The following is a 16,582-nucleotide window of genomic DNA, read 5'->3' on the forward strand; positions in this document are numbered from 1 at the left end:
GTCCGTTGCGTTTAGCTACAGATTTGGCCGTAGCAAATACCTCTTTAGTCTAGATGATAAATAAAAGTAAATAAACTAAACTTGGGTTTCAAATTTAGGGTTTAGTTCATAAGCGTAAAGGAATTATTACGCATAAAATCTTAAAAGCAAAAAACCAAGAAAATACGGCGCTAATTATTTAGTCTAGATGGTTTCATTTGATATTTATAACTCTAATTGAGTATTGGGCTCAGTTCTTTGCATGCTGCCGAAATCCGAAAGAGAAACCACTAACTTTATAAGTTAAGAGAGTTTTCAGTTTAATCGGTCTGACACTCGATATTAGATCGAGTTCGGTTCTGATTTATCCATGTCTTAACCGAATACAACTTAGTGTAGACGTCAAAACGGGTTTAAACGAGTGTTCGGTCCCGTCGGACTTGGAACATGATATTTGACCAGGTTCGTTGCAATCTGCCTTTAATATGAAAAATAATTATGAAATTTTAGCTAAGAATGGTTAAGCAAACAATATACCATATCTAAGCTGTGAAAACAAGTAAAAGTATTTTAATCAATTTTGGACAGAACTTGTCCTTGCTTTGAATAACACTAAAAAATATAAATAAATTTCTAAAAGTAATAAAAATCTCCACTCTATTGAATTAGGATGTTATGAACATCTTTCATTTATAAACTTTCCCCAAATTAGGACTCGAGATTGGCTGAAGCACCCATTTTCTTAATCGGTTCAGATCTATGTACTAAAACTAAAACAATGATTGTGAAGCCAAAAGAACGAATTAAACAAAAATTAAATAGCCATTGGCACCACAACTCAAGGAAGTTTATCATATGCTTTGGCCTTGCACCATTTCAGTTTGTTATGACAAAGTTATGGTCGAATCTTTGACAACCAAACTTCTGTCCAGAATTGAAATACCATTAGAACCTAAGTTCTTGGTGTTTTTGGAATGGTTTTTTATGATGAAAAATTATGCCACTCGTTGTGTGATGTTAGTACATGTTTACCATATTATTACACAAATCCTCATGGTCCAATAATCAACAAAAAAGTCAAATAAAAATCAGCAACTTTAAATGAGTAAAAATTCCAAATTTGACCAAAATAGTCTTGTAACACTAAAATGTGTAAATGGAAGGTGAAACCCCCTAATCAAATGAAGTTGAAGAAAGAAAATCATTCCAAAAATGTTATAAGAAGTCAATAAACAGAAAACACAATAAAAATCTACCTGAATCATAATGAAAAGTAAGCAAAGAATCTGTTTAACTTTTAAAGTCAACTTAGGCAAGAGCACTCTAATTTGCTTCCACAAATCCAAATATTAGAGAGAAGGGAAGAGATGAGCTGCTAAAAAATGTTGAGAAGTGTTGGTATTTATAGGCAAAAAGAAGGGGACAAGTTTGAGAGAGTGACAAGGCACCACCAATAGAATCTCATGCAAAAATGTCTATTGGTTGCTTTTAAATTAAAGTAAAACCTTTAATTTAAATAACATAAATAACAAGAAATATGGAGAAAAATATGTTTTATAGTTGATAAAATGTTTATGGGATAAATCTTGGTTGGTTTGGATGGAAAAGACTCAAAGTTTGGATGCTTAAACGATCAAAACAAACTGATTTTGTTGATCTGAGCCATGGCTCTCGCCACGCGGCCGGCGTGAAGCTTACCCTTGCACTGTGCAGGGTATTGGGTTCGGTCAGACTTTGGTTTTTGGCAACTTTGGTCCATGCGGTTCGTTTTAGGTCGTTTCTAGCATAAGATAAGTGGATTTAAACACCGTTAAAGATATTAAAACAACACAGCAAGTATGGGACATGATTATCACATGAAAAACATTCCTTTAAAGGATTCAAAATATAACAAAGTTAACAGGTCGGGTTTTCGGGTTTAGAAAATGATGAATGTCACAATGAAAGACAAGATTTAGATTTTAAATTTTGAATTCATACGGATAGCGGGTTTTGAGTTTTGAACGATCGGTGTGTTGAAGAAGTTGGGGATTGGGGCTTGTACATGCTGCATCTGGGTTGTAACATATGCAAAACCATTTGTACAACTCTTAAATTTCAACATCTCCCCTGTCTCTCTCTTATCTCTATTATATATGGTAATAGATAATAGATGTAGGATTTGAATACTATGAGAAATTTTTTAAAATTAGAAACATTTGATAACTATTTTGGACCACTCAAAAAACCCTTTAAAAAATTTATATAAAAAGGGTTAAAAATAAAAATAGTAAAAAATACCTAAATGTTTATCTACCATCCCTCGTTTCGGGTATAGTTTAGCTTAGCTTTTAGTTTAAATTTTTGGAGGGTTTAGGGTATTTTTAAGGTGGCGGAGGGGTGTTTCCTGTTTAGGCTTTTGGGAGGTGGTGGATGGGTATAGTTTTTAGGGACATATTTAGAAGGATCCTACTAAGTATATATGAAATTTTGAAAACTTGTAAAAGATAATTAGAAACAATTAAATATTCTTCTAAATGTTTGATTCTTCTCGAGGAAAATGGATTTTAATAATCCCAACTTTCTGTTATTGGCCGATAATAATCTCAACTTAGTTTATTATCACCAGTGATCCCAAATATAAAAAAGTTGGCTCTCAATAGTCCTCCGTTAAAAAATAACCTAACGGTGTTAAATTTTTCCCGAATTTCAAACTGATTTTTTAGGGCTTTTGATCGGAAGGAGGATACGAGTCGATTAGCGTAAAACTTAGCTCGAAATGATGCTTCAAATGGCTTGATTAGTTTTCAAATCGGGTGTTTGAACTTCAAATCAACAAAAATTAAGTTGTTTGGAGTATCGTTTCAAGCTAAGTTTTACATCAATCGACTCGTATCCTTCTTCCAATCAAAAGTCCTAAAAAATCAGTTTGAAATTTGGAATAAACTTAACCCCGTTAGGTTTTTTTTAACGGGGGACCATTGAGAGCCAGTTTTTTTTAAATTTGGGACCACTGGTTGGAATAAACTAGGTTGGGATTATTATCGGCCAATAACATAAAATTGAGATTATTAAATTCCAATTTTGCTCTTCTCAATTCCATCTTTTGAAAAATCTTTGTTTGATTTTTGCTTTGATAAATGTCTATAACCCGTCTCTTATAGGATAAGCTTAGGGTTCTCAAAGTGATTTTAAGTTTGCCAATAACCGGTGTTTATTACAAAAGCTTGATTTGGGATAGAGTGAAAAATGATTCTCCCCTAATCACTAAGGTTTGTGGTGCGTGCGGTCAAGTGGTCGATGACCTGGCCCAATATTACAAAAAAATATTACAATAACCTGACCGGTAAAAAGTGATTCAAATTGATAAAAGATAAAAGCATGAACCGAAAATTATTTTAGTAAACAGTGAAAAAATAACTTAGCTCCGTCAGTAGAGTCAACCTTATTTAAGAATTGGAACTAAAAGACGTTTTATCTCAATGACATCATCTTTGCCTTGAAAATCATTGTTAATAAAATTTCCAAATTATGATTTCAGTAGTTGATATACCTACCGTAGGTATATCAACTGCGTAACGTACTACCCATTGATCCCCTGATAGAAATTTATTTGGAATTAATCAACTGGAATCTTCTCAGGAAATTTTAAATTTTGATAGTCTTATATAGACGACAAGGTCAACCAAAGTCTAATCTGTATTCTATACCATGAAATCTTAAACCATAACACAAGTTCCTTGATAGAGAATTATTTGGACAAACAGGAATCTTTTTTCGTTATTATTCTCACAGCATTTTAATAGTCTACTCTAGAGGACAAGATCAACTTTGGTCTTTCTTCGACGTATCTCATTCAATCAAATCAACCAATGCTATTCGACCATGAGTGACACAGCTTATAGTCAAGACCTTGGATTAGCTCCAACTCTGTAAATTGATATGATAATTGTGTTAGTAAGTCACACACACACACAAAAAGGAAGCATGCTTCGTTATTTCCTTATTTTTCTTTTTATCTTTCCTCTTACAATGGCCCTCCATGGTGCTATCGAAAACAACACAGCAAAACCAAACTGTCCAATCCAGTGCGGGAACATTACAGTGCGGTACCCTTTTGGTATTGGCACAGATTGTTCCCTAGACCAATCGTTTAACCTGACATGCAACACTTCTGATCATGAAAACCCAAAGCTCTTTCTTGGAAAAACGAACTTCAGAATATACAACATTTCAGATTCAGAGTTGCGTGTCTTTACTAAAGTCACTTACAGATGCTACAACAAAAGTGGGTTTGTACGCTTGGCGGTCCAACACAACCGGCCTTTTTCCTTTCTCAACAAAGAACAAGTTCACAGTCATTGGTTGTGACGATTATGCTTTGATAGAAGGGACAGAGGGAAGCGACTTTACTAGTGGTTGTTTTGGGCTATGTCGCCATGCACATAATGCGCATGATGGGCAATGCTCTGGAATCGGTTGTTGTCAAATATCTATACCCAAGGGTCTCTCATTTTACCGTGTTAGACTTCACACCACGCAATTTCACTCAGATGTTTGGTCTTTAATAAATGTGGATATGGCTTTCTTGTTGAGGAAGGCAGTTTTCGGTTTGGCGGTGCCACTGATTTAACCTTAAATCACTCGGACTTTGTGAATAGGATAGAGTCGACTATGCCCCGTGTTCTTGACTGGGCAATCGCACCTAATAAAACTTATGCTTGTAAGACTAACGAATGCAAAGGAAACAGTTCATGCTATGACGTACACGGTGGTGGCTGTCGTTGTAAATGCAATAAAGGTTACGAGGGTAACCCTTATCTTCATCCAGGTTGCCAAGGTATGACATTCACTCAATTTTTATTATTCAAAAATCATTTTCTATTGAAACCTAACAATCCGCATCTCGTGTAACAGTTCTGTAAGCCCACCTTATTTCATCTCTTCGTCATGTATAGACTTTATAGCTTGTAAATTGAAGAAAATTGATTTTAACTTAGAATACGGGTTTCTTTTATTTAACTTCCACAATATACTTGTTTCTGACATATTTAAAGTATACAATAATATAACACCCCGATCTTGGGCAGAATACGTCGGAGTGATGCTTACAGATGCTCAAAACTCGTAAAACTATTTAAAGTGACAACAATTATATTTATTTCATTTCAAATATTAGTTAGTGCACAATTGTTATAAAAACAAATACATTGATATAAAAATAACGACTTATTTAAATAATCTTAAAGTCCAAACTAGTTATCTTCCTTCCACATCATCGTATCATGTAGCATGTTGAAAATAAAATAATAATTTTGTCAACAATAATGTTGGTGAGAATTCATAAAGTTTTGCATATGTATATAATACGAAAAGTAGAAAATTCACAAGTCAAAGTGTAGGGTCTCGATCATAAAGTAAAAGAAAAGCAAATGCATGATATTCTCGTTCGCTTAATCAACAATTTTGGAAACCTCAGGAACGAATGTCTTTGGTTTTGGTACATGCCTAATTCCATGGACCATTTCGTCTTCTGGATGGGCATTGAAACTAAAATGGGGTAGGCTAGTATAGTTGTCATTGAACAGTGGAGGGACTGCAGCATAATCATAATCTAATGCCATCTTTTGTTTCACCCCAATTTGTGCCCCAATGATCCCATTCAGTTTATCATACGCCATTTCAAACCTATCTACGGTTATTTTTCTTTGCGCAAGATCTAATTCTAGTTCCTCAATCTTAGCGTTTAACTCAACTATGACGTTTCATGAAATTCAACTAGCTTATTAGACTGAAACAATTTTAGATGTAGGCTTGCCATGTCGTCGTGATGAGTAGTGAATACCTTTTTAGCATTTTTGTATTCATTATTCTGACTTTTAATGTCTAAATTTTCATTGATCAAAGCGGCATTATGAGTTCTATAACTCTACCTTATTAATACATGCTTGAGAGCACAAGTGTGTGTACCTTGGGAGGGATAGGACTTGCTTGACTGCTTCCACATGCAGCAATTGTCTAAACTTTATTTTCTTTGGAATGATTGTTCATTCGGAGTTTGTCATCTATTTCCAAATACTTGATGGTAGAAGTCAACTCTAGTATTTAGGTCTATGGTTCTCTTGATGGTAGCCACATTGTTGTATCATGTGTAAGGCAGTGAATCCAACAGCTTCTTGTTGATCTCAGACAGATTATTGATAATACCGACACATCTCATTTTAGTGATAAGTAACTCAAATTTGTTGATGAGAGGGGAAACCGATTCTACTTGAATTTGTTTAAACATGTCGAATTCTCCTTTTAGAATTTCCTTTTGGTTTTCCCCCATATCATTTCCTTCAAGCTCGGGAAAGTGAGACATTTTTTTAATTTAAAAAAAAATTGATTTAAATCTAATCGAGTCGGTTTTTTTTAAATCAATTTAAAAATTCGATTTAAATTTAATCGAGTCGATTTTTTTTTTAAATTCGAGTTGGATGTTTTTTTTTTGCTACCATAACGCTACAATAATTTGCTATAGTAGTGATGCAGTAATTTGACTCAAGTTGCTACAGTAACTCGACTCGACTCGATTTGCTACGTTACTCGAGTCGACTTCTACAGGACTCGACTTGATTTGCTAGTCTTTTTTTTTAAGATAACACATAAACCAACAATAAAGTAAAAAAGAATTTAGTCTAAAAACCACTAAATTGGGGCCTAAATATGAGTTTTTCAACCGAATCTGAACCTGGACATAAAAACTCAAAACACCAAAAACATAGATTTGATGATTTTCGTGTATTTCTAAGTTGTAAAATACCCCAAAAGAAGTTGATAACACGAAAAACGACATCAAATCCAACAAAAAACTAAGATCAAAATCCAAAAAGTTTGATCCGAAAACCACAAAACGTCAAGCCAAAAGCTCTTATACCACTTGTAGGTCCTCTAGATGGATCTCACAACTTAACTCGGATCAATCCGTGTTGTTAGTTAGCGGAAATCACCAACAACACTCGGATCTTGGATCTTAGTTTGTAAATAAAGCGAGAGGTTTTGTAGAGAGAAGTTTTATTTCCAAGGGAGTTGTGAATTTTGACTTGTGTGGAGAAATGGGTAAAGTGACCCTTTTATAGGGTCCTCATTTCTCCAAGACTTATAAAATAAACATATTGAGTACGTAATACACCGACTAAAAGCAAAACAGAAAGACATACACAATCCTAATACTAATATAGAATAACCCTACACGGGTATTGGCATACCCAATCGGGTTCGAGTCTGGGTATGGTCTCTAAAAACCATACCTTATCATCAGGCTCGGGTCGGGTATATATCCAGGCATTCTAAACCGGGTATTTGAATACCCTATTTCTGAGTATTGAAAAAAACCCTATTTTCGGGTTTTTTTGGGCTTTTTTTGGGGATATTTTTCAGGTATAGATTGGAATTTTTAAGTGGTTGCACTTTTTAGGGATATTTTCAAAAATTTTTCAGGTATTTTTGGGTAATTTCGGATATAGATCAGGTATTTGAAAAAGCCGGTTCCGGGTATTGGAGAAACCCGATTCCGGGTATGGAACCAGTTCTAGTTTTCTCCAGTACCAAAACTCGTACCCGGAATCGGGTCCGGTTCCGGGTACGAGTTTTGGTACTGAAATGCATACCCTATATGTACCCTACGGGTAGGTCGGTACGGGTTCGGGTATTAAAAACCCCGGCACCAAAAAAACCTGTTCCAGGTATTTTTTCGGGATCGGGTTTTTTTTCACCTCTAACATCATGCATTAATCCATTAATTATTACCCAAACGAAATTTTAGAACCAAACCTTGGATAATTGGCTAACGAATGAGCACACTTGTTTTCTTCATTTAGTTACGTTTTTTGTATGTATTTTAATTGTTGTACACTAACATTCATGTATATGCTTCATTTACGTTTGTTTATGTTCATTTAGTATAACAAAGTAACATAACACACACGGGCACTCTCATTTACGTTTGTTCGTGTTCTTGTTAGACATCGATGAATGCAAATATAAAGGAACCAGCCCTTGCCACGGTATTTGCACTAATACCATAGGGAGTTACAATTATACCTGTGAGAAAGGATTCATTGGTGATGCAAAGATGCTCAATGGTTGTCAACCTGTTGTTGCTAAAGATTCAAATTTTTCATCGACCATATTCGTTATAGGTAATTCTTTTCATACGTATTTAAGTATGTCTAAATCCCCTATAACCAGGCCTTGAAAATCCGTAAGTTCAACATGTTTGCTTTCAGTTACGTACCTTGTTCATTCATTGAAAAAAGAAAGAACGAAAACAAAACATTGATCCAAAATTAACTTTTTTTCTCATTTCCATGCACATATGTAGTAATGGTATCTGGCATGTTAGCAATACTATCTGGAATAGCGGGGATTTGCTGTTGTATAAATTGCGTACCTGGATGATGAATTCAATCAATGATGCAAACCTGTAAACTTGATTTCAATCTTGGTTTCTTGAACAATTGCCTGGATTAATCTCTGAATCATGAATCACTTTCAGATAAACCTATTTGCGGGTTACACGCAATGATTTATCGGATAAGACAGAGATTTCTGTTGATGGAATTTGATTTTGATTGTTCTTGATAAAGATCCAAAGAGAACCAAGTAACCGTCGTTCTTTTTGTTCTATCTTTTTGCGATCGAGAGTTATCAGGAAATATCGATCAATTTATTTGATCAATTATCACATGAGCCCAAACATTAATTAAGCCCACTTCACATACCACTTAAGCCCAAGTGAATAAATAACAAACCCAATACATTATAAAGCCCAAATAACCTATAGGATTAAATCGAGCCCGCACTCCCGCGTCACCTAACTTGTTTAATCTCTAAAGTTATTTCCTCGATCGACAAGTTAATCCAATAACACTAAAATAACCAACAATCCTCCCCCATTTCAGTGATATCCATGATTAACTTAACCGTCCTCACATAAACACAAACACTATGCATAAATGAAAATGTCCTATGGATTGAATTTTCATCTTAGTATTTACACGTTACAAATATTAGAATATCTTGGGTGTCGCTATGGATTGAACCCAAGTTATCCATTTTTAATACTTGTAGGTAAATACACATGTGTTTCAAATCCAAATTCCACTTGACACTATATTTTACTAGCCTGTGTCCCAATCCTTCAAAGAATATATCAAAGCTCAAGTCCAAAGCTTCTTGAAGCGGCTAAACTTCATATTCTTATAGGTAGTTCATTATTCTCGCACCCGCAATGCAATTTATCAATGAACTATTAAGAAGCTATACTTCAACCTACTTTATTTTGCGGTCCGAACACATACCTTGGGATGATTATAATAATGTGTTCCAATATCGTTATGACAAGCTTGCCACATTGAATTCAGCATCTAACGTTGTATTAGATGGGAATTGGGTGTCTTGACATAGGATATTAAAGTATCACTACTACAATAACAAGTATTAGGTACAAATTTTTTGCTAGGAAAAATATTCGTTGCAACTTTGCAACATATTAGCTACGGATTAGCTACGAACATATTTTGATACGATTTAGCTACGGATATTTCGTTGCAAATTAGAGTCATAGCAAAATAATCCGTAGCAAAATCAAGAAAAATAAAAATTATAAAAGCAATATAATAAGATCCGTAGCAAGTCCACAGCAAAACTAGGTAATAATTTTTAGAAAAAAAGTAACTAAATGTACTCTAGCAAATTCCGTAGCAATTTCGTAGCAACATGAAAGAAAAAGAAATATCAAAAATACAGTCTGATAAAAACCATAGCTAATCCGTAGCAAAATCAAGAAAACTAAAAATTATACAAATAATTTAATTAAAGTCCTAGCGAGTTTGTTGCAAAATCTTAAATAAATATATATAACGCATTAAAAAAAGAAGTAAAAATAATGTAGCAAAATCATAAAACAAGTACTAATTTTTTTTCCCGTGAATTGCGAGTGAAATATCTTGCAAATTAAAAACATACAAATTTGAAAACAACTTTTTTTGAAAATAATTTAATAAGCCCACAGCTAGTAAATTTCGTGGTTATCTCAGAATTCAAATGTATATTAAAATCTAGATTTATGATAAAATAATAAGTTTGATTTTTCTAAGAAGGCTAGGAAGGAAGATATTTTTGTCTTAATACTTTTATTTTAAAACCCACTTACTTTAATCTCAAAACCCACTTACATAAAACCCAAGTACATATTCACTCATCTCCTACATCCACCACCACTCCACCGCCCACCGCCACCACACCCGTCATCCACCGCCACCACCTCGCCGGAAAAGTCCGAAAAAACACTATGAAAAACATAATGCAAAAAACATAATGGAAAAAAACACAATAAAAAGCACAATTGTATGACACAATGTAAAAAACACAATAAAAAAAACACAATGAAAAATACTATTGTATAACACAATTTGGTAAAACACAATTTGTAAAAATCCCACTAATTTTTTTAAAAAATTTTATATTACAATATGGTAGTCATATTAAAGATAAAAAGACACTCGTTATTATGATGAATTTGATTTTCAATAAAAAGTAGTAAAAAAAAAGTTATGGACGTTTTAAAATGATGGAAGAATTTGGCATGTGCCTTGCATGTGGAGAGAGAAAGTCAACAAATGTGTTATTTCTTTTATGTCTTCCCCCTTCTTTCACACTTGATTTCCCCCTGAACTAATCTCAACTCTCCATATTCAAAATCAATGGACAAGATTACTTCTTATCCTTCCTACAAAAACTATACTTCTTATTATAACCTAACCCTTCAAATCTAACTAAAAATATTTTAATATAATGAAAAGCAAAACTAGAAAAAAAATATTTAAAATAGTTGAACCATACTTTAATTAAAATATGTAGGCAAGTGACACGAAACCAAAAAACAAAATATTTTAAATAAAATATTTTAATTTAATAAAAAATAACATAGTGCAAACGGAAATATATACATTAGACCAGTTGGTTATTGCAATGAAAATAAAACTAGTTTCACTTCGGAAGGTCGGCAGTTCAAATTACTGTCACAAACAAGGGTTTTATCCCGCCTTTGTTATGTCAAAGGGCTTAGATTCTTGTGGCATCCCAACTTGTATCAGGTGACATCAGAGGAGAGGATGAGAGGAGGACGCGGGAACCAGAGGTTATGCCATTCGAAAGAAACTCTACGGGGTTCCAAACTAGGTTGGTCATAGAAGTTGCGACCCCTTGTCATAACGTAGACAGTACCATTCTAAAAAAATAATAAATAAATAAAATTTGTGCATATCCGAATATAATATAATATACATATTTAATAAATCTCGTAATAAAATTCTCGTTGGCGTAATTTACCAAATCCAATACACTAATACCAAATCTGTCAATACAACTCATCAAGATATGTATGACTGGTTTTAAACTTTGGCACAAATGATCAATCAATAACAGTTATGGATGTAGATTATCAAATATGACTTACTAAATCTAGTATGACTTATCGGTGTCTATCTTGTTCTATAAATATGAACTATTATGACTCTTAATATTCACAATATGACGCATTAAGATATGCATTATTTTGTATGTTACTATGACCTATCTTCGTTAGTGATAGCCAAAAGGTTAATCAAAGTCAAACTTGATCATATAAGCATAGTTTTAGTCATTCGCGGTTAACCATGGATATATCTGATCAAATCTAACACATTAAGACATGTACTGTCCACTAAATTTACAACGATCTAATATTACCCTTTACAACATGTTTATACCTATTAAGGCACATTGATAAGAGTTATCATAACTCTTAAGACCCAATATAATCGTTAATTGTTATGACATGTATAGCCAGTAGACATGATATATTAATAGTAAGCGATTAGAATTCTTCAATAGCTAATATGACTAGTTGTAAACTAGTATAACCCACCCATCATGCCTATTAAGAGATTTCATGGCTCGTAAGACTCAATTTGGCCTATTAAGATGAATATGACACGTTATAATATTACACCATAATTTTATAGTTCAATTAAATTAATAACTGCTAGGAGAAATGACTAATTAAAGTTTATATTGTAACTTGTATATATGAAAGATTCATGATTAAGATATAAACGGAGTGGTTGCTAGGTGGGTTTGGTACTTGCGGTAACACCTCCCACCCATCTTGTCACCGAAAAATTTTATTCCCGAGCGGCTTAGAGAACCCAATGAGAAGACATGGTTACACTAAATATTTGTTGTGCATAACTCTTATACTAAATATTTTTTAGCTTATTTTAACAAAAAGTTATGATCTTGTATTTTGTATAATTTTTAAAAAACTAAAAGTACCTGTTCCCTCCGCTTCTAACCCAAATTATCAATTCCCTCTTCCCCTCAAATTATCAATTTTCCTAACAATTAAATTATTTTGGTTGTCAAAACACTAATTTCCCGCTGTTACCCCCAATTTTTCATGCTTATTCGAGCCGTCAGATCCCTCTTTTGTGTTCTTTTTCATCGCCGCTGCCAATTATCACCTGATGGAGGTCAACTTATCATCGACCGGAATCCATAACCACTTTGGAGTACCACAAAAATCGTCAGCCATCAATGGGTTTCGAGTTTAGTCAAATTGAGGGTAAACTAATTCCTTGTTCAATATTAATTATGTATGTAGGATATATCGATTTGCTAAGTTTTAAGTATATACTTATCACCATCACTGATTTGTATGAGAGTGCAGCCTGTGCGTTAGCTGGAAACACTCGTGAGAAGTATATTAGGGCTCCAACGGATTGAAAGCTGGTGAGTTTTTTTTTTCTGAGTTCAATTTGGTCTATATGCATATTTTGTATCTTAAGGCATTTTTATCACTCTTGATTTGAGCATATTAACATGTATTCTCAGTTAGATTGTGATGAGAAGTTGTTAGTAAAAAGCAATATGCTGCTACAACGAAGGTAATTTTCTTTTTCCCCTTCTATGATTCACTTTTTTTATGTAAATTTCATTTTTATTTACTAGATTTGTGATTATATCATACCACATTTTGATGTCCTTTGTGAAAGTAGTGATGGTATTTGTTTTAGTAGGGCCGGACAGCTCTATGTCCAGTTGGAAAATGGTTAAATTGGGCCACTTTAGCAAATTCCTACAACTATATTTGATGATTATATTAATATATATGTTGAAATCAAGTTTATGCCATTAATGGTGAAAAAAAGCAGGAACCAATTTAATTAACTGCTGGTGAAATTTTTTGGTCATGGTGTGATATTTGTTGATTATTTTTGCAGTTTGGTTTGGGCTAGACAATTCATATGACTTTTCTATATTTACAATATTTCATCACTTACCAGCCATTGAATTGTATACTTGATCATTCAAGAAAATTTGACATGTTTTGGTTTATATTGTACACAATTAGTCTTACACACTGAGATTGAAAAGTTAAATTCTTTTATACACGGGCTCCACATCATTGTGTTTTAGGTGACGTGGTTGACTTAATCAAAGGAGTAGCAATGTGTTTGCTATAATCTTGGATTTTTAATATGTTTTAGTGTCCTCACATTATTCAATCAATAACTTAGTTGAGTATGCTATGGTATGATTGCAGATTTGCAGCTGCTAGATACATCAATGCAACGCAAAATTTGCTAAATCATCAGTATGAGTTGATCTGGGGTAAGTTCACCATTATATATATATATATATATACTTATTAGCATAACAATACATGAAATCTTATTTTTTATTTTGAATTTATGATCTGCATTAGTTAGTAAACTGGTACAATACTACAAATTTGATTTTTAGTTCGTGTAGAAGTCGCCCATTAGCTTTTTATGGTTTGGATTTTTTTTCTTTATTATATGTAACTAGAATACCATCTCTCACTTAATGCTTAACATGATTTAATGATTAAATTAAATATTCTTGTTAGGTGATTATTTTGAGTGTTTGAAAGATCTATAATTGTTAGAAAGCATGTGGATCTTTGGGGACAATTTTGATGTGTGTCTTATATTGAGTTATTGTTTGTAATTTGTTAACATATAGTATTAAGAGTTGATAATGTATCTGATATTCATGCATTATTAACAGTCCAAGGACAAATAGCAAAGTTGGAACAAGATAAACTAAAGAAGCATGATATGATATTACGATGGAGAAATTTGAAGACATTGTGCGGGCTTTACACAAATGATTGAAAGATTTCAATTGTTGTTAAAGTCAAGTAAACTACGAGTTTATGTTAGTTAACATAATAATTTGAATATTTATGTATCGTTTTTCTGGATAATTTGGAACTTTATTGTGTTGCATGTGAATAAGCAAGGTATTTTGTTCAATTTGGTTGTGTATCTATATTTGGTGTGATTTGTATGTATTTATTGAAATATGAATGTAGTGTTTTAAAAAATAAAAAATAAAAAATAAAAACAAAAATTGTGAAAATAAAAACGAAACTGGTAGCAAAAATATGTAGCGAAAACCTCTCAAAACGCGTAGCTAGATTTGTAGCAAAATCCGTAGCCTAATAGGTAGCAAAAACCATAGCAAAACCAAAGCTCTATAACAAATGCTTTTGTAGCAAAATCCATAGCAAACGTTTTCGTAGCTAAAATCCATAGCAAACATTTCTGTAGCTAAAATCGGTAGCAAATATTTCTGTAGCAAAAAATTCGTAGCAAACATTTTCATAACTTAAAACCCGTAGCAAACACTTCCCTATCAACATTCATAGCTAAAATAGCAATGGTTTTTTTAGTAGCTAAATTCGTTGCAAAATAAAATTCCGTAACAAAAGTCATAGCAATGTAAATTAGCTACGAGACTTGTAAGTACGGACCAGGTCTGTAGCAAATTCTTAGCAAAACATGTATTTGCTACGAATTTGCTACGGATATGACCGTAGCAAATACCTATTTTTGTAGTAGTGTATGGACTTTAAATCCATCCCCATGACTGATATGTTCTCGAGATCTCTTCCTAACTCTTTAGTTAGATCATCAGCCAAATTATACTCGTATATTACAAACTCAACAGATATCACATCTTGCATGATGAGCTCATGAATCATGCTACGTATAATATATAACCATCTAGACCTTTCATTATACATCTAACTATAGCCCATAGTCAGCACTATCCCATATGATAGATTTTGATGATATCGGTTTGACCACAATGGAATTTTGTACTAACAGTTTCTTAGTCATTCAACCATTTTTATGAGTTATTGCACATGCTAGAAACTTACATTCCATTTTCAAGTGATGCAAATTCATTCCTTAATTACCCAAGAAAGGAAACCTCCCCGTAAGAGATAATACACATCCACTTAGTTATATAACTTGTATCAGAATACTCCTAAAACTGAAGTAAAATTTGAATAACACGAATATCTAAATTCAAAAGATTCATGTCGAGATAAGATAAACTTATCCGTCTCAATAACCTGTTTAAAGCCATAACTAGTTAAAACAAAATCCCAAACACGAGACTCTTTCAAATCCTTGGAACATACAACACATAATCCAAAACAAATGTTTTACAGGATTAAATACAAGTTTAACTTTTACATTTCCCATCCTAAGTACAGATCTATTTGCGGATTACACGCAATTATTTATCGGATAAGACAGAGATTTCTGTTGATGGAATTTGATTTTGATTGTTCTTGATAAAGATCCAAAGAGAACCAAGTAACCGTCGTTCTTTTTGTTCTATCTTTTTGCGATCGAGAGTTATAAGGAAACATCGATCAATTTATTTGATCAATTATCACATGAGCCCAAACATTAATTAAGCCCACTTCACATACCACTTAAGCCCAAGTGAATAAATAACAAACCCAATACATTATAAAGCCCAAATAACCTATAGGATTAAATCGAGCCCGCACTCCCGCGTCACCTAACTCGTTTAATCTCTAATGTTATTTCCTCGATTGACAAGTTAATCCAATAACACTAAAATAACCAACATTTGCTTGGGTGTAAGGAGAAGGAAGCTAATAAGGCTCCGAGAAAAGTTCTTTGAGCAAAATGGGGGTGTGCTACTAAAACAAAAGATTAAATCACAAGGATCTCATGATGCAATGACTTTGTTTAGCACTGAACAATTTCGAAAGGCCACTGGTAATTATTCTCAAGAGAAAATTATTGGTAAAGGTGCATATGGTGTAGTGTACAAGGGAGTTTTGTCGGATAAACGTGTAGTTGCAATAAAGAAGTCTAAACTAGTGGATGCAACACAAGCAGAGCAATTCATCAATGAAGTCATGATCCTTACACAAGTTATACATCAAAATGTGGTAAAGCTTTTGGGTTGTTGCTTGGAAGAGGAAGTTCCGGTACTAGTTTATGAATTCATCTCCAATAACAATCTTTTCCATCACATTCATCATAGACTTGGTGGAATGAATTGGTTATCTTGGGAGAATCGGTTGAGAATAGCCTCTGAAGCTGCGAGTGCACTTGGGTACCTTCATTCGGACATTACAATGCCAATTGTACACAGAGGTTGAAATTGTGGAACCTAGGCTTTTACATGAAGGGAATTTTGAGCAGTTACAAACAGTAGGTGACCTAGTGAAAAGATGTCT

At 33.3% G+C, this 16,582-nt stretch overlaps 1 pseudogene; it reads left to right on the forward strand.

Moving 5' to 3' along the window:
• Window positions 1-3,945: 3,945 nt before the first annotated feature.
• On the forward strand, window positions 3,946-16,504 carry LOC143559272 (wall-associated receptor kinase 2-like; annotated as a pseudogene).
• Window positions 16,505-16,582: the final 78 nt, after the last annotated feature.

Source organism: Bidens hawaiensis, unplaced genomic scaffold (assembly GCF_021521415.1).
Source record: "Bidens hawaiensis isolate Kalapana, Puna unplaced genomic scaffold, B.hawaiensis_p1.1 tig00019799_1, whole genome shotgun sequence".
NCBI classification, from domain to species: Eukaryota; Viridiplantae; Streptophyta; class Magnoliopsida; order Asterales; family Asteraceae; genus Bidens; species Bidens hawaiensis.